General features: G+C 47.3%; 3 non-coding genes across 3 annotated transcripts; 1 reads left to right on the top strand and 2 right to left on the bottom strand.

The window, feature by feature from the left end:
- Positions 1–3,683: 3,683 nt before the first annotated feature.
- On the bottom strand, positions 3,684–3,755 carry trnaw-cca (transfer RNA tryptophan (anticodon CCA)). The gene has a single exon. It is a non-coding gene; the product is annotated as a tRNA-Trp (tRNA).
- A 694-nt stretch (positions 3,756–4,449) lies between these two features.
- trnad-guc (transfer RNA aspartic acid (anticodon GUC)) lies at positions 4,450–4,521 on the top strand. The gene has a single exon. It is a non-coding gene; the product is annotated as a tRNA-Asp (tRNA).
- Positions 4,522–5,125: 604 nt separating this feature from the next.
- Positions 5,126–5,197, bottom strand: trnad-guc (transfer RNA aspartic acid (anticodon GUC)). The gene has a single exon. It is a non-coding gene; the product is annotated as a tRNA-Asp (tRNA).
- Positions 5,198–18,362: the final 13,165 nt, after the last annotated feature.

Raw genomic sequence — 18,362 nt, 5'->3', positions numbered from 1 at the left:
CGTTCTTGGGGAACAGGACTCGTTTACAAAGTGCATCAAGACCCCTGGGCTCCACCACGAGGCCACGATACCGCAGCTTTCTCTCTTTTCGGGGTGTGTGAAAAGCGGGGTTCTGGCGGACACCCCGAGAATGAGGTTCACACAAAGCGTCAGTCCCTGCAGGTGCAGGAAATCTCGGCTCTCTCCTCTGTATTCCCTACCAGAGTCTAGGAGTCCTTATACAGAACTCACACAAGGGAGGAAGGGGATGTTCTTGTGCAAAACTCACCAGAAAGCTTTATTTAGAATATTGTCTTTTAATATTGCTTTTATTGAGCCAAGTGAAATTAGTTCTTCTATTTTTTGGCCTGCCTTAATTTTTATGATATTATGTGCCATAATAGGTATATAATGCTGCAGTGTTGTTGGTGCTTTTTTCCCATCTTTCTTTGTGATGGGGAAAATAAAGTTCTTGAAGTGGAGACTCTCCATGTAGCTGGCCCTCATCACCCCCTGATTCCAGAGGGACTTCGGCCTGTCACCTGCCCCTTGTCCTGATGTCCTGCACCAAAAAACATTCCTCCTCTTTTGGTTGGGAACTTTGGACGTATTGACCTCCACTTTGGACAGTCTGTGGACTAATCCTTATTTTTTTCCACGTTCCATGTAGCTGAAAGTGGGGTGCGTGGGGTTCCCAGGCCTGATCCTGGAGGGTCGGTGTGTCGCCAGGTTTTCATTCCAGCTCCACTCCGGATGCTGGCTTGACTGCAGCGATTTCTCAGCTTCTCCCAGCTCTTCAGGTGCTCCTGCTTTAAAGAGACCTGGAAAACCTGCCACACTGAACCTCCAGGACCGGGACTGGACAGCCCCGCTGCAGACACACTGACCCCTCCAGGACCAGGACTGGACAGTCTTGCTGTAGACACACTGACCCCTCCAGGACCAGGACTGGACAGCCCTGCCGTAGACACAGCGCCCCCTCCTGGACCGGGACTGGACAGTCCTGCCGTAGACACAGCGCCCCCTCCTGGACCGGGACTGGACAGTCCTGCCGTGGACACACTGACCCCTCCAGGACCGGGACTGGACAGTCCTGCCGTAGACACAGCGCCCCCTCCTGGACTGGGACTGGACAGCCCCACTATAGACACGGCGCCCCCTCCTGGACCGGGACTGGACAGCCCGGCTGTAGACACGGCGCCCCCTCCTGGACCGGGACTGGACAGCCCCGCTGTAGACACGGCGCCCCCTCCTGGACCGGGACTGGACAGCCCGGCTGTAGACACGGCGCCCCCTCCTGGACCGGGACTGGACAGCCCCGCTGTAGACACGGCGCCCCCTCCTGGACCGGGACTGGACAGCCCCGCTGTAGACACGGCGCCCCCTCCTGGACCGGGACTGGACAGCCCGGCTGTAGACACGGCGCCCCCTCCTGGACCGGGACTGGACAGCCCCGCTGTAGACACGGCGCCCCCTCCTGGACCGGGACTGGACAGCCCCGCTGTAGACACGGCGCCCCCTCCTGGACCCCGGGACTGGACAGCCCTGCTTGCTTATGTGGTCGAAATGAAATTACCCTTGTTTTTTCCAAACTGCTGATATAAGGGTGGTCTGTAGATTTCGCTGGACCGTGGCCCTGCAGGACCAGAGCCGGCCACCCCTGGCCTGGGGTAACCAGATGGAGATCAGGAATGAAGGTGAAGGAATTCTCCTCCTGGAGGTCAGGAGGGAGGCGGGTGGAGAGAGAGGGTCTCCTGGGGACATGGTACTGGAAGTCCCTACCCTCTGGCACTCCTGCTGAAGTGTTCCTTGTGGCTGGGGTCGAGTCTGCTCATGTACAGAGACTGGAGGCTGACGACTCGGAGACGGACTGTTGTGTGACAGTGTTGCTGTCGCTTATATGTGCGGTTGTATTTCCCCATGCGTGTTCCCCTCTTTTTGAGTCTTTCTTGTCTGTCCTTTTGTCTTGTCTTGTGTCCGATACCCCGACAGGGAATTCATTTCTGTGGTGAGGTGTTCGGTACCTCTCCCTGTATGCTGTAGGTTAGAGTCACAGCACAGCCAGGCACAGTGGCATCGGAAGACTTTGATTGCTGTTAAGCTATTTCTTTGCACATTGTGCAAGTGGTAAAGTATATTTAAGTGGTCTACTGGTGAGTACTTATCAATGCTATACTAAAATTGAGTAAGGTAGCTCAGACATGTAACGACAATATAGTGGATTCAAATTGTGTGATAAGTCTAAATCTGAAACGTTTGTGTCTAAACAATACAGTTGGTGAAAGCTGCAATGCAGTCTCCTAGAACTGGATTATTATAATTCTACTGCCAAGTGTGAAAACCAAGGAAACGTTTGACCAAGGAAAAATACAAGAATATACAGCCCCCTGAACTTGCCCGTGACACTCGTGTTCTGGAAAGGATTATGCTTTCAGCAGGACAGAAATACACAACTGTATAAATTATATAGTAAATATAGTTTTATGGGCATCTTCCAACCAAAAGCCAAGTAAACCAAATAATCCGAACATTCCCGCCAAACAGTTCACATCCCCGCTGTTGACAAACAACGGTGTACTGTAGATGCAGAGCCTTTTCCCCATGAGAACGGTAATATAACAAAGGGACCGGTTTAGAAACCGGAGGAAATCGGTTCACCCGTCGTTGGCTCAAGCAGCAATTTCCCTGGGAGCCCCGCTGAATCGCTGTGTTCCAAACACCCCCGGCTGTGGGTGTGAACAGACGACCAGAATTCGGTTTCTTCAGTGTATTTTAAAGCACAGCATTCTTGTCTTTTCCCCGTACATCACTTCCTGATCTTGAGATCGTAATCCTAGTTTTATACCTCACTTTTATACTCTGTGTGTGTAGTTTTAAGTTTCATTCATGTCACCTTGTCTTACTAAAGTTTAATTGTTTATTTTTAAAGAAGGGTGGGGGGGGGGGGGAGTTCAATTTAATGCTATATTAGATCAATATATTGAAATAATATAATTATTTGACTGAGTGACCAAACGTCGTGGTAATGATTTGCGGTCGGGACACATCTGTCCAGCTGTTGCTGCTCTCTAGCTGGGTATCTCTGTGAACAACCGACAACAATTCCCGGGCCGGGGTCTTTCCTCCCTGTCATTTCCAGACTGTCTGGAAAACCTAGTTCCTTTCTTTTTTTTTTGTGGCTCCTTCTCCGTCTTTCTCCATCTCAGGATACAGCTTTGACCCTAGAAGACGGCGAACACAGAGAATACAGACAGAGGTGCACTTCCTACTGCACTGTGACAGATATTCTGGGATGAGAGAAACATTCCCTCAATTTACAAAACTAATTCCAGAGTTCCCACACCTGCCAGAATCACAAGAAGTCCCAATTCTACTGGGAGAGGGAGGAGGGAGCTCAGTTGAACTGGCAGCCCAGTATGTGATCTCCTGTCCCAGCCTGAGGAGCAGTGAGCCTCTCTCCCAATAATGCTCCATATGTCGATATGTAAATATCGTATGATTGTGTCCTTATTGTAAATGCAGATCTTTTTCTTGTTAATTGCATTTGTTTTGCGCTGGTTTGACTCATTGGTCATGCCAATAAAGCCTCTTGAATTGAACTGCATAGGTGCAGTGCTCTGCCTGGAACACGAGTAACGTATCTCACAGATGATTAATCGGGTTTCGGGGAGAACGAGTGTTAAATGCGGGGCTAAAAGGAGGAATGACCCCGACGTGATTCGAACACGCAGCCTTCTGATCTGGAGTCAGACGCGCTACCGTTGCGCCACGAGGTCCTGCTTGATGGTTTTTTTTTTTCCCAGAGTCTTTATGTGCCAAAAGACTTTGCCAACCGCTTGCGTGAGGACTGGGGGGTAATTTGTCGGATCAGGACGAGCATCAGTTTAGTCGACACTCCTGACGTAGTAGCAGGTGCAGGTAATTAGTCAACCTCGGCACCGTTATGGTCTCCCCCGTTTCCCACTTAATAATAATAATAATAATAATAAATGCCCACCGCACGAAACGCGGTTTAAACCACGGCGTGTACTGATCGTCGCTGTTGGGAACGACACCGGTTCAAAACCCCACAGCGGGGGGAGACCGTCGTGAAAACAAAATAAAAAAAACAGTACGCCGACAGGCTAGCGCGCCGTTTCTGTGACCGCAACTACCCAATCCTGAGGCGGTAAAGATGGCTTCCCCGGCGGCTGCCGCGGCCGCCGGGTGGCCAGGCAGTAGACTGCCGCCCTCTTGCGGCAGCAAGTGCCAACGCCTCTCTCTTCCCGAGCAAGGGAAGAGCGCGGAGCTGGCCAGCATGGGGAGACGGCACATTACAGAAGCCGATTCCCGAGTTCCCAGCCTGAGGCATTTCAATCAACGCTCTGAAATGATTTTAGGTTCATACTTATACCCATCACGCAGCTGTGGTATATGAAAAGGCGACGCATCACGTATAGGGGACCCGACCACGGCCCTCATCGCAGCCCGTCCTCGTTAGTATAGTGGTGAGTATCCCCGCCTGTCACGCGGGAGACCGGGGTTCGATTCCCCGACGGGGAGGCTGAGATTTTTTTTTTTTAAAACATTTTCAATCCCTACAAGGTGTAGTAGACATTTCTGGAAGCGCAAAAAAAAAAACAACAGGGGGAGGGCGGGGACATCATTATTGAACGGAAAACGTTCACGTTTTCACGCCAATGGAGTCCACCGACCTAGGCACATTATAACGTGGCCAACTGTAACACGGGTCCCAGCCTTCTTTCTGGAGGTACACGTTGAGGCTTAAGACGCCTGTCGACACAAGGAACAAGTAAAAGTTTATTCCGCGCTGAAAACAGAGGAAAGAAACGACCTTTCGGCTGTGGAGCCTTCTGCGAGTGCCTTATCGAGTACCAACTCGAATAACATACTACATACGCTGATAAAACCATTTAAATTTACAGAAGACATTTAGCAACGCTTGTATTAATAATTATAGTAATTAAGACGTACACCGGTTTATATTTTTTAGATTTAGTTATATCGTATTGAGTTTGAAGTTATATTCTTCTGTTTATGATAATTCACCATCCAAAATCAGAAAACGCCACCAAGTGACATGACATCCAGCAGGATACAATAATCAGGCATAAATCTGAGTTTAGTCCCCCAAAAAAATGTTAGCCTCCCCGTCGGGGAATCGAACCCCGGTCTCCCGCGTGACAGGCGGGGATACTTACCACTATACTAACGAGGAAGAGCTGCTGAGACCGCCCATGTTGGGCTTTTTCAGTAATTGCAAAACGTGAAAAATTGCAAAATTAGGAAATGGCCAAATATATATACATATACATGCATATATGTCAAACCTAGACCCCCCCATAGAGACTGATACATTTATAATTACAGCTGGTTCAGATCCTAAAAGTCTCTTATAATTACCCACTCCTGTTCGTTCACAACATGTAACATTTCTCCTCGTTTCACGAATAAAACATTTATCGGTTCAGCTAGTTTGTCCTCTCTTTTATTGCAAGTATTCCCCGAGAAACATTCTGGAATCCCAGTGCATGCTTTTTAAAGGAAAAAAAAAGGACGACATAATATGTCCAGACTCTTATTTCAAGTGTAATATGTCTCGTCTAATTCCTCGTCTTATTCTTGGTACAGTAGTTTCACCTCGCCCGAATCGCTGAAAATAATACCGCCGAAAAGCGAGCAAGTTCTGTAAACACCATCTCTAAGAAAGCCTTGTAAAATTCAAGCAAATGTACAACATATATTTATGAAAAATTGTGTTAAGTTATACATTACTTTTAAAAAAGAAAATAAAGAAAGCTCGCTCAAAAGATGTGCTGCAAACACAAACTAATGAGCTTTTAAGCATGCATTATTCCCTAAGAGCTCGTCTATCCTGATGTCGATGGCTTCTGTTCATATACAATCGATATGTTATGATGGACTTTACCAATACTTTACATAAATAATGTTGGACGTCCTGGTGTAATTCTGTTTTAGAATGCATGGTATATTGAGACTTTTAAAAAAAAAAACTGAAGTCCAACAGGTCAAATATTAGGAGAGCTAACCGATATACCCGATCTCGGCGGGGTGCGTGTCAAACTCACGCAAGAATCAGTCATCTTCGACGCTGCGGGTCCAACCGAAGTCGCCGCTCCGGCAGAGGCGAAGCCGCCGGCTTTTCACCACCAGAGGGCAGTGCAGTACCACCGCAGCGTCGCCCCTTCCTGCCCGACCCAAATGCTCTCGCGTTCCTGTGTTGGGCGACTGACGGCGTTGGATTGTACGTCCCGTCATAGTTCAGGAAGCACAATGCACGTCACCAGAATTAAAGATGACGGGAGGGCGGAACGTGAGGACATGCAGACATATATGTCCGTGTAGCACTGCTCGAATTCACTAAATGTGAGGACTAAAGTACGAAAAAATGCAAAACCGGGAGCAGGAACGCAGTGATGCTGAATACTCATCACAATAGACAGCTTGCAGAGACGATAGAAAGGACTTTAGCTTTGGAGCCTTGATGGCTGTCTGTAAAGATCTCCTTCGGCCTGTACAGGTGGGCCCTTCTGTACATGAGGCACACAGCAGGTACGTTTTGGCCCAGGGATATACAGTATGGACCTGTGTGTGTGTGTGCTTCCTAGCCACTGGAACCTAGCGTGGAAACAAATGCTCTCCTTCTTCTTCCAAATCCCACAAATACTTCATTATCCCCTCTAATAATCGCGATAAAAGCAGTCCCTCAGGCAATCCGAGCCATCAAAGGGGCATAGGAGGAGGTGGTTTTCCCACAGAGGCAGTCTTTCCTGATGACTCGAAGGGCCCAGGGCAGCTCGGCCTTCTCTGCACAGCAAACCTGTTGTCCAGTGCTGCACATGACAGACCACAGCACTACTGAGGACAGGTCAGGGGGTCACTGTCATTTCCTGTATGTGAGTATTTCAGCCTCAGCCCTAATCCGAAGTGTGCCGGTGATAGCAGATTGTACTGCACAGCCTCCCTGTGGCTCCTGTACCATCAGACAAGTGCACACTGCGCAGAGGTGCAGAAGTACACCCAAACTATGTTCTTACGCTATGAATTGTATAGTACCAACGGTTTCGAGTAACCAATGAGAATGTATTTCACAACACATTCGACCTTGTCAGTGCAAACTGCACACATAGATCCATTACCATTTTAGCTTTTCTTAAAATAGACCGTGTCGTCACAATTTTGAGACTTGAGTTAGAAATCCATTTGAGGTCTTTACTGTTACCTTTACCTCAGGTCATGTCAATAACTTTTTAATCAGATAATAATAAATAAGTATGCTCTTTCAGACTCGGAGACTGCCCCTTAGCTTGACCTGTAACTCTGAACTCCCTCCCTCTCTTCTGAGCTCCTGCCAGCTGAACTATTCCTGGACTGGCGTCTGTGCCAGTGAACACTTTGTACTGCCTCAGGGCGAGTGATGGGAGAGCCCTGGCACTCAATTGCTCTCTATCGCCTTGCTGTATTATGCAACCACTTGTAATCTAAGGCTATGTTTTAGTTTGAATACGCTCCTGTACAGTCCTGGGGATCCAGTCTGCCTCCTCCTGAAGGGCTGGTGATCAGGGATCCAGTCTGCCTCCTCCTGCAGGACTGGTGATCAGGGAACCAGTCTGCCTCCTCCTGCAGGGCTGTTGATCAGGGATCCAGACTGCATTCTCCTGCAGGGCTGTTGATCAGGGATCCAGACTGCATTCTCCTGCAGGGCTGGTGATCAGGGATCCAGACTGCATTCTCCTGCAGGACTGGTGATCAGGGAACCAGTCTGCCTCCTCCCACGGGGCTGGTGATCAGGGAACCAGTCTGCCTCCTCCTGCAGGACTGGTGATCAGGGATCCAGTCTGCCTCCTCCTGCAGGACTGGTGATAAGGGAACCAGTCTGCCTCCTCCCACGGGGCTGGTGATCAGGGAACCAGTCTGCCTCCTCCTGCAGGACTGGTGATCAGGGATCCAGTCTGCCTCCTCCTGCAGGACTGGTGATCAGGGATCCAGTCTGCCTCCTCCTGCAGGACTGGTGATCAGGGAACCAGTCTGCCTCCTCCGGCGGGGCTGGTGATCAGGGATCTGCAGTGTTTAGTTTACAAAATAAAAGGAGGTCATTTATCTCATGTTGTTCTACTGGTTGCTAGTATCATATTCATATAAAACTCACATGGAGACAGACTTAGACTATAAGGAAAGGAGAGCATATAAGCAAGGATGAACATTTTTATAAAAATTAGGATTTTGTATTTGGATTAACCAGAAATACTTGCTTCTAATGTACACACACTCACCCTTTTAGAACTCCATGTGTGCGCTTTTGTGCTGTAACATATTGGCCGATAGCAGCAATGCTGAGTGAGCTGCTGTTGATCTTCAGAGTCTAGGAGGCACAGGAGGCACTTATCACCAGTAGAGCTCATTCACACTTTCAGGCCCACAGAGACCTCAAGTCTTACAGGTCAGAAAAAAAAGCACGATTGAGTCAGTTTGAAGTTTCAAGTTTCAGCGATTGGGAACAGATTAAATCGTTTCATAACAAGCAAGAGCATGAGCCTTCCTATGTTCTTCTCGTTCCACAGCAGGCTGATGAGGTCCTCCGTTCTAAACTGGACTAGTGAAATGAGCCAAAGTGACCTTCGAGCTGGTGAACTACCTTTGTGTCCTTGAGGTTTATAATCTATTCGAAAGCTCTTATTAGGACTTAATCATTCCTTTTCTGCACTCAAAACAACAAACGCTGACCAGTGCTTTCACAGGCACCTTCATTTCAGCATGTTTCCAACACAGATACTTACACTCCCCTGGTGCGGTATTCACTGACACTACCCTGGTGTCTTCCTTCAGTGTGTTAAGGGATTATGTGGCAACTCTGCTATACTTGGTCTACACACACTGCATGCTTGTGGGGTGGTGTCCATGAGTCCTGTCTCTTTGGGAGAGACTGCATCTATTCCAGGGGATCAGATGTTAGCACAGTGGTTGTTTTTTTTTACTCCTTCCAAAGTCCTCCTATATTTATCCCAGTGTGCCTGTTTCCACAGGTCCTGTCCAGAAGGCCGTTTCTAGTGAGCGGCTTCAGTTGGTCTGTCTGCACAGAGGTGGCTGACGAATCTGTGGTCAACTCTAGCCACACCCAGGCTGGAAACTGAACATGTTGGTTTGCCAGTCACCTGGCTTGCTGCAGGGAGCACACTGAGGTTGGGAAACACAGCTCACAGCGCTAGAAGAATCCCACAGAGAGGATTGGAGTTACTATTGTCCATGCATTTATTTAGCTAAAGCTTTTATGCATGCAGCCTCGCGGTCTCTGAGTGAGGACCAGTGATCAAGGTTTGGGATTTGTAGCCAGGGGGGCTGTGGGTGCAAACCGTCGGCAGAGGACAGCGGTTGCACCGCAGAGAAAGTTGCTTTGCTCAGACCGTTTGGGTCACAGCTTTATAAATGAGCATCAAAAATTAACAAAATATCCAGTCTATACTAACCCAAAGCGGTCAGTGTGATAACACAGCACAAGAACTGAAACAGTACGATTCGGGGCTCAGATAGCGTGCTCGGAGCAGTGAAGTCTCAGCAGAGCGGTGATGAAAGGGTGGGTCTTGAGGAGGTTATGGTCAGAGATGGTGCAGTCTTGACACATCTCAGCTTTCTAGCCCCTCCACAGAGGTACAAGAGAAAAGAAGGAGTAGGAAGTTAATAATAATAATAATTGCTTACACTTAAATAGCGCTCTTCTGGACACTCCAATCAAAGCGCTTTACAGGTAATGGGAGCTCCCCTCCACCACCACCAGTGTGCAGCCCCACCTGGATGATGTTGTGACAGTAGCCTGAGTGCTCCAGTACACTCCCCACACACCAGCTCTCAGTGTGGAGGAGAGCAGAGTGATGAAGCCAGTTCAGAGATGGGGATAATGATCAGTAAGGGTCAATGGTAAATTTGGCCTGGACACTGGGCTGACACCCCTACTCTTTTCCAGAAACTCCCTGGGATTTTTAATGACCGCAGAGAGTCAGGACCTCGGTTTTTACGTCTCATCCGGAAGACAGCACCTTTTTACACTATAGTGTCCCCGTCACTATACTGGGGCATTAGGACCCACACAGACCGCAGGGTGAGCGCCCCCTGCTGGCCCCACTAACACCTCTTCCAGCAGCAACCTCGGCTTTCCCAGGAGTCTCCCATCCAGGTGCTGACCAGGCTCACACTCATGATTCCTTTTTCAAACTGGATTTTATTGTAATTTTTGTATATGACACAGTTTTATTTTTACTAATTGAACTGTAGCAGTACAGGAGCTTTTAAGCTTTGTTCGTCTCTTTACCTTTCCCTTTTTTTTAACTAAACCTTAATTAACGATTTAAAGACCAGAAGGTTCTGATATCTTTTTCCCGATAGCCGTTACAAAGACTGGGCTTGTAATGGGAACATTCCATAAAAATGTGAAGAAATAAAGCCACAAAAATGGTCTGCAAAGACAGCCACACATGCCACAGGAACTGTCTGTGTGTGTGTGTCCGCATGAGTTTCTGTTGTCTACAGAGTGTCTGATGCTGGGTGTTTCGTGTGTGCGTGCGAGTGTTTAAGAGAGTTATAATGATGCATAATAACCTGTTTGCAGTGAGCAAACAACATATTTTCATCTGAGTGATTTTTATTCAGCCCGTTGTTTTTTTTTATTGCCAGCATTTTCCTTTTGAAGGAATGCTGTGCGGAGGACGGCACCATAATTTGCCCTCCCTGACCTTATTGAGCAGGAGCTCATGTCACAGAAGCAGGCTGGAAGACTTTTCACTGCTCGGTGGGACTCTGGTGAGGGGACTGGGCTCTGATGTTCACAAAGCTCGGGGCTCTGCTCCACTTCGTGAAGCCACCTGTTCTGGCCTATTGCATGCTCCACAATTCAATGCCAATCAGAAGGAGAGTAGTTATGTCAAGAATTTCCTTTTTCGGTGACTGATTTCAAAGTCACTGCGATGAACTGTGGTCCCATCCAGGGTATAATCCCTACTTTGTGCCCTGTGCTGTCAGGACAGGCTCCGACTTGACACATTACCAGGAAAAAGCGGCTGTCTAGCAGTGGACAGGTGGATGGATGATTTCAGATTCAGGTGGATGGATGATGGATGGATGATTCAGATTCATGATTTCAGACACAGGGGTAGAGGGAATCTCAGCTGAGTTATGCATGAACGCATGTCGAAAGTGCAAAGGCTTGGACATATAAACCTTTAAACATTACGCAATCCCCCCAAAAAAGGAAGAAAAGGTTAAAGATTGACAGAGAACGCAATCACAAATAAAGCCTAGCAAAATGGGATCCCAGGAAAAAGTGTACCGGTTATAATAACAGGAGCTTCTTCGGCACGTTTTGCTTACCAGGGTACTCGCTGGTAGCCGACTGCTTCAGTGACACTGAAGGATCACAATCACACAGCCTGCAGGAGAACAGCTTTTTGCATAACGCACATTGTACAGTACCTTTCAAGAGAAATCGAAACCCTCTTTCAGCAAAGCCTGTGTAGCTCATGGAGGGAATGTGTGGCATTTTGTTTGGAAAGAAAATGTGAATTTGTGTTCTATGTGTTCAGTAAATAGAAGTAAGCCAAGCTAAACTGTCCGCTCACCAAATTATGGATTATTTTATCTTCCGACCTCTACAAACACAGAATTGCAAACCCAGCAAATCAATTACTGTTGACACACACAGTATCTGATGAGGGCAAGTCCGGTGTGGGTTAACCGAGACAGCCGGAGACTAGTTTCTTTCTTTGTGATCTCAGTCCTGGCCATTTCCTTGCCCTTCAGCACCATCTCAAACCCTGCATTCAGTTTCGGTTTCCTGAACAACAATAACAAAACAAAATCCTCTGAATGTTTAGCTCTGACCCCGCCATGTAGGTCAGTCACCGGTTTGTTCTTATTGGAAATGCTGGTGACAGGGAGCCGTAGTTGGGCAGAGGTAGTTGAGCGAGTATCACTGAGCAACACTGATGGTGCTCGTGGCTTTGGGTCACAGCTCCTCTATGTCCGTATTCTTGGATATTCTACACCTAAAGCGCAATTATACCTTCATGAAAGTCTTAATAAAGGCTGAACATACAACATAAAGGCATTAGATATAGATGGGTTATTTAATTATCTAATACGACAGTAAATATCCGCATGTGAATAAGGCTTTAGGTTCTGTATATGTGGCCCCTCCTTCAGAAGCAATGACTTCAACTAGACACTTCCTGTGACTGCTTATCAGTCTCTGGCATGGGTGTTTTAGGAATTTAGTCCTATTCTTCCTCACAGAACTGCTCCAAGTGTGTGACATTTGAGGGTTTCTTTGATACGTTTCCGGCATTGTGTCAGCACATTCTTTAGGAGAATGTCATGCTGCCCATTCACCAGCTGAGGCTGAGCCGAAGGTAAGTCGTGTTAGAAGACGACGATCTTAAACACACAGTACCTGCAGATCTACCACAGAGCGGCTGGAGGAGATGAGATTTCACATTTAGGACCGCCCAAATCAAAGCCTGGATCTAAGCCTCACTGAAATGTTATGGTAGAACTTGAAGTGAGCTGCTCACGCCAGAAACCCCCAAACAGTCACTGACTTGAAGCAGTTCTGCCATGGGCAGGACGCGTCTAGTTGAAGTCATTGCTGGTGAAGGAGGTGCCACAGATACGAAATCTAAGGCTTCGCATACTTATTCGCACAAGGAAATTTACTGTTGGATTAAAATTAAATAAATAATCCATCAATATTTAATGCCCTGGTGTCATACGGACAGTCAGGTTATTTTCATAGACTTTCATGAAGATCTAATTGCATTTTTGGTTTAAAATAAATGAGAATTCAGCCTAACCTAGTGGCCTCACAAACAGACCTGACCTTCAGACCTTTTTCACACCCCTGCAAGCTTATAATGGTAACATCTTCGCTACTCTCTTCTTAAAGAAACTGAATATAGTCGCTTTCCACATGCTGGAGAAACGCAAGGACCGTACTATCTCCTTACACCCAGCCCAAGACTCGACTGAAAACCTCATGCTCTTCTCAGACTTTCACTTCGAAGGGATGCTCAGCTTTGGCCTCGCTTCCTTCAAATGTCCTGAGGGCTTCACGTAAATCCCTCCCTCAGATATTGACTGCTCGGGTTAAAGCGCTATTTTAGTTTATTATTTGCTGGTGTGGAGTGCAGACTCCATACCTGAGATACCTTGGATTCCACTGTTGTTGCCGACTAAACCAACACCTCTGTCAGTCTGGCGGTGCTGCCTCTTCAGTTATGTTGTGGACAGCGGAGAAAGCCTTAACAGTGCTAGGGCTTAAAGCAGCACGTAGCTGGTCTAATTTCAATAATACTGTGCAGACTGTATGAGACTGTCTGAGCTGGGTGCGGCAATATCACTGTCTCTCTGAGACCACTGCACAACTCTCACATTTTCTGAGTACATTCAGATCAGTTCCAACGCAGACAAGATTCCAGATAAGTTCCAAAGTTTATCTTTCTTGTGCTCCAGCAAGGATTTCCAATTAATGGCAGCAATCCCAATAAGAAAGGAGACCCATCTGTACTCCGGGTCTGTTTGCAGGCTGGAGTCAAGTGCTTTCCCTGGAGTGTAATAAGGACACACTGAGCGAGGGGTCGGTCACAGCCTGTCCATCACGAGTCCTGTTATTACTCCCTGCTGACCTGTATTTTTAATACACCCAAGCTGTGTGCTGAGTTTACCTCTTCGATGGGTATTGACTTACAGAGCTCTGTCTCTCCCCATTTTCAGCACGCTGCGAGATCACTGCATATCATAGCTGCAGAATGAAAAGCCTGACCGATATCAGGCTTTTCATCCTGCCTTCGAGGCACTGCAGGGGAAGGCCGGGCCTTAAACTTTATTCTCACCACCTTCGTTTCTCGAGCGCCACAGGAGGGTCTAGCCGTTTCTATCCGAGCTTTTATGTCCGAGTTCGAAATACAATTTCATTTTTTTCTGCACACAAAAACTTTACATTATTACAGTGTATAGTGTATATTCATAATAGATTACACAGGCACACATGAAGTGGGTAATACAAAAACACAAAATATATTCTGTCCAGGTCAAGAAATTCAATGATTATTTAAAGAAACACTGTTTTCAATGCATCTCTTCAGGTTATTTTTTTCCTTACATATGTTCTGGAGTAGTGTGACAGAGTTGAATTCTTTAGTTCTTGTTTTCCACCGATCTTCTGCTTCCTCCCACCCCAGTTTCCACAGATGACCACCCCAATTTCCACTGGAACTGGGGTTCTAGTACGCCCATGTTCCTCCCCTCCAGGGGGGGTCCTTTCCCCTGCTCACTAAAACCCAAATCCTGTCAAAGACGTCGGAGGGCAGTTTGATGGGAGAGATGTCGCATGTGATGAAGGCAGCAGAGGTGAGGTGAGAGGGCCTGTGACCAGTCCTCAAACTGGGCCCAGAAAGCCTCACATAATGGCAAGACCACAGGAGGTGGGTCACAGTCTCTTCCTCACTGCAACCGGTTCTGACACAGGGAGGACTGGGAGTCCAAGCTGGGAAGCACTGGTGGACGACACTCTGGGTGTAGGCTTTCTAAACCGTGACACAGCAATGTTACACAAAAACACAGAGGATGCGTTTTCCATACCTTTCTTGTTTGAGTTTCTCTTAAGATGCCTGCAGTGGTCAGCCCATCTTTATGAGGACTTTTATTTCGCTTCTTTATTTTATTACTGGGCTTTTTTGTCCTATTTTCGCTCACCAGAACCTGCTGTAAACCCTCTTGTAAACCCCGCAGTCCTATGGTGTGAAAGACTGGATTTGAGCTTGCCTACTCCAGATAGGTATCTGCAAATGCCAGATTATATGAGCTCATGAAATCAGGGTGCCACAGATATCCTGAAACGTGGGCTGAGCATCAAAGGTGTTCAAGATTTTGTGCAAGCTGTATATAATACAGTATACAGGATGCAGGTTGCTACGAATCATGGGTATGAATTTAAATGGGCTGGCAGGGAGAAACAGGTACTTTGCTTATACAGCCTCATTTACTCTATATTCATAGTTTTGATTCAAACATATATATATATAGAATTTTTATTTTCTTGCCAAGGGAAATGATAGGCTAGTGCAGCAAAGTGGATGCAGCAGTTCTGTATGACCACTTTGCCTGCATCTGCATCTGTGGTTTAGGTCACAAGACTCACATTCATTTGAGCCATTATCGGTCCTGGGCGTGTGCACTGCCTAGAAAACCATCAGCGCGTGTCAGGTCACACAGAAAATGCTTGGAGTGGCTGGCATTAGACCCGTGCTTGAGATCATAAAGAAGGTTCCAAAAGAGTGGCGTTCACTGGTCCCACTGTTTAAGAACGGTCATGAACAAGAGGTGGCCATTCAGCCCATCTAGCTAGTAGCCTTGGAGCTACTTGAGGCGAGGGTGTCATCCAGCTGTTTTTTGAAAGAAGCCAGGGTATCAGCTTCAACAACATAGCTGCTCAGCTTTCTCCACACCCCCCCTACCCTCCCACGACAGGATCAGGCAAACCTATTTTTCTGATTGATCCATTTATACCTCAGTAGATTTTAAACTTCAGAGTGAAATACCTGGTAGATGGCTGCATCAATGTTCCAAAGATCTCATCCATGATTTCTGTGAAGGATTTTAAGGTACCGGATTAACTTCAACAGAACGGCTGAGCTGCCTGCTCCACACATGAACAAACATAAGAGTACAAGAAAGGTTACAGACCTTTATTTGTTACATACATGTAGGAGGCCATTTGGCACATGTGATCTATGTTGAAGGAAAAAAGAAACGCAGCATTTTCTGGAATGAGAATACTATTGTTATAGCTTATGTACTTTCAAAAAACATTGTTAATTTGTTTTAAGCCCTCTGACCAGCAATACAGCTTGTGCAGTGAGGCATTGCAACTTGCCAATCACATGAAAGCTTGTTAGGTGCACTTTTACCCAATGAGGTCCAGGTGGAACAATGCCTGATCAGGTCACCTTTAAAAAGGCCTTAATTCAAAGCTTAGGTCACTGCAAGAAAAAGGACACACTTAGTCAGTTTTCTGTGCATTCCATAATGCCTCGAATGTCACCAGACGCAAGGGAGAGGGACATTGGCATGCTGCAGGCAGCCATGTCATGTGCCAGCGTTGCCAGACACTATGGAGTAAGCCGCTCCACTGTGTCCAGACTGCAGGGAAGGTTTCAGCAGACCGGCAGGACAACGTCCAAGATCCAGTCACCCTCAAGTGACCACATCAGAGCAGGACCTAAGCATCAGACTGGTCCATCTGGGAAACCGTTTCAGATCTGCCACCTGTACTGCTGCTGAAACTGCTTGCAGTCACAATGCCTGCATCAGTGACAGGACAGTGAGGCTCCATGCTGCTGGCCTTAGAGCAAGGCGACCTGTCAGAGGCCCTCTGCTCACACCTCCTAGACGTCACACCCGACTGGCTTGGGCCAGACAGAGGCTGCGATGGACTCGTCAGCAGTGGCATCAGGTCCTCCTCACGGATGGGTCACTCTTCAGCCTGTTCCACGCAGACGGGAGGGCCAGAGTGTGGAGGAGGAGGTGTTGCGTTTCTTTTTTCCATCAGTATATTTGGTAGTTAGTACTTAATTGATTCAAGGATCATCCAGCTGTTTCTTGAAAGAACCAGAGTATCGGCATCAACAACGTGGGCAAATAGCTTGTTCCACACTCCCACAACCTTTATTTTTGTGAAGACGTGCCTCCTGTTCTCAGTTTTAAATGCACTTTCCCATAGTTTCCACTTGCGACCTCTGATTAGTTTTGTACTGTTTATACAGAAGGAATCTGGGTTGACTGCATCAGTGCCTTTGAGGATTATGAACACTTGCAGCAGGTCCCCTCATAGTCTTCTGTGTTCAAGACTAAAAAGGTTCTTTTCCTTCAGCCATTGAGGTGTAGGGAATTGAGCTTCTATGCAGGTGAATCAAGCCTCCATCATGTAACAGATGGGCATACTCACCAGTGTATGAATGAGGAAGAGCTGTTCACTATCAGCTTGAACCTTCTGCTGCTTCTATACTGTTTGCAACTCTGCTGCCAATATTTTCTGGATTTTTCTGGTGACTGCAAGGCACTATATAGGAATGAGCTGACCTGAGGCTGGATACTCCCGCTGCCCTATTTTTCTAATAGGTAAGAAGACATCCTGTCTTCTTTACATAAGCTGCTCCCTCAGACTGGACCCTGGCAGGGATAACGACCAGCTGATCGAGAGCATGAGTTCACTGTGCATGGTCATTAAGCATCGCCGCTCATCGCCGCCAACGTGCAGTGTGAAATTTAAAATCCAACGTCCCTCTCGTTCAGCGCAGTTTTAAAATCCTCTCCTGTCTCAACGTATCCCTGTGAACGTAGAGTCATATGGTCTCCTTGCTCCGGTGGAATGTTTGCCACGATATACACTCAGCGGCCAAATTATTAGGACCCTCCTCCACGAGGATGCGTGGGCCCTCTGTGGGCAGGCAGAACAGCTGGAGCAAGCTGCAGCATGTATCAGGACGGTTGTTTAACGTTCGCAGCCCAGTCCCATTCCCATTCCTTTCTGCTGGCGGGATCACGAGGGAAATGGAAATACTCTGGCCCTGGAGGACGATGGAAATCTGTCTCTTGTCCTTAAAGCCGGTGATTCAGCTGTCCATGAGTGTTCTGATCCATCTGGGGGATGCTGGCAGTTTCAGGCTGGGTGCTGCACTTCAGTGCTCAAAGAACATAGGAAAGCTCACAGACCAGAAAACGCCTATGTTTATCTGTGGTAGTTTAGGAGGGTTCCCTCCTGCATTACAAAGTACTGAGGAATCCTAATTAATTCTTAATTAATAATAATTGCTTACACTTACAGAATGTAGCACTTTTCTGGACACTCCCCTCCACCACCTCGAGTGTGCAGCCCTACCTGGATGATGCAACGGCAGCCATAGTGTGCCAGTGCACTCACCACCCACCAGCTCTCAGTGGGGAGGAGAGCAGAGTGATGAAGTTTACAGATTATCAAGAGGCCATGATTGGTAAAGGCCAAGACACTGGGGTAACACCCCTACTCTTTTCAAGAAACACCCTGGGATTTTTAATGTCCACAGAGAACCAAATCTGAGGCCCTCTGTCTCATCCAAAGGACGACACCTGTTTACAGTATAGTGTCCCCATCACTATAGTGGGGCATTAGGATCCACACAGAATACAGGGTGAGCGCCCCCTACTGGCCCCACTAACACCTCTTCCAGCAGCAACCTCAGCTTTCCCAGGAGTCTCCCATCCAGGTAATAATAATAATTAATAATAATAATTGCTTACACTTATATAGCGCTTTTCTGGACACTCCACTCAAAGCGCTTTCC

The sequence above is a fragment of the Atractosteus spatula genome, chromosome 8, assembly GCF_055471065.1.
Source record: "Atractosteus spatula isolate fAtrSpa1 chromosome 8, fAtrSpa1.hap1, whole genome shotgun sequence".
Taxonomy (NCBI): Eukaryota; Metazoa; Chordata; class Actinopteri; order Semionotiformes; family Lepisosteidae; genus Atractosteus; species Atractosteus spatula.
This window is presented reverse-complemented; position numbering and strand designations above follow the sequence as displayed.